The sequence below is a fragment of the Galeopterus variegatus genome, unplaced genomic scaffold (genome assembly GCF_000696425.1).
Source record: "Galeopterus variegatus unplaced genomic scaffold, G_variegatus-3.0.2 Scaffold52013, whole genome shotgun sequence".
In the NCBI taxonomy this organism is placed as follows: Eukaryota; Metazoa; Chordata; class Mammalia; order Dermoptera; family Cynocephalidae; genus Galeopterus; species Galeopterus variegatus.
The window spans coordinates 2,221-3,313 of record NW_007778124.1 but is presented as its reverse complement, the minus strand read 5'-3'; positions in this window follow the sequence as shown (position 1 = coordinate 3,313).

The window sequence follows — 1,093 nt, the reverse complement described above, 5'->3', positions numbered from 1 at the left end:
AGAGACCCCGAGTTTCCTCAGCCTCAAAAATGCCACATCCTCTCATCCTGAGGGACCCCAATTTCCCTATACCTGATGAATCCCAAAGCCTCTCAACCTGAGCATCCCAAATCTCTTTAGCATGAAAGAACCAAAATCTTGTCCTGAAAAACCCCAAATACTATCAGCCTGAAAGACTCCAAATCTCCTCGACCTCAAAAACCCCCAGAACCTCAGCCTGAGAGACCCCAAATGTCATTGGCCTTGAAGACCCCAAATCTCCTCAGCCTGAGGGATTGCTGCTCCTTAGAGATCCAGGCTGCTTTACTCCCAGAGTTTTCCAGAATCTCCTGGTGGAGATCCCAGAATCCTTCCTATGAGAAATGTTCATTTCTTCTCTCTGGAGCAGAACTCTGCTGGTCAGTATAACCCGAGTCCCACCAGTCAGGGGACCTCAAGGTCTCCATGGGACTCCCCTGGCCCTCACACCTCAGGAGTCACCTCGAAGACACCTAAGCCTTGACCCTCAGGCACCTTTGCCACCCTTCCTCAGATGCGTCAAGCTGCAGGGGAACTGAAACAAAACAGCTCACATTAGGTGGTCTGTCGTGGCCAGCGGAGACCCCCCCATCCCGTCAATAGCTCCCAGACCTCCCCAACTTCCTCCAGTCCTTGCAGGGTCCCCACATCTTTCTAGTGTAGACACCGCAACCAAGTGGAGAAGACAGAGCCTGGCTCTGGGCAGTGGTCTGGGCTGTGGCCCCCTGTCAGCGCCCTCTCTTTCCACAGGAGCTTTGGCCTTGCAGCTGGGAGACTCAGGGGACCATCCCAGCCTTGGAGGTGGAGCAGGGCCTGCAATCCTGTGCCAGCACCATGAGCTCCAACAGCTCCCCGGAGGAGAACCCTGAGGGAGATGCAGGGAGAACAGGGCGGAAGCCCACGGTGGGAGGAGGGGGAAGTCGAGCGAGGCTCCAAGCAGGATTTGTACGAAGGATGGAGAAGGGGTACTAGTGACAAGGAGCTGGTGTCTGCAGGGCCGCAGACTTGTGGCCTGCAACTCTTTGTGACCCTGGCTGTGAATGTGCATGCAATGGGGACAATTGGTCGCGTCTGG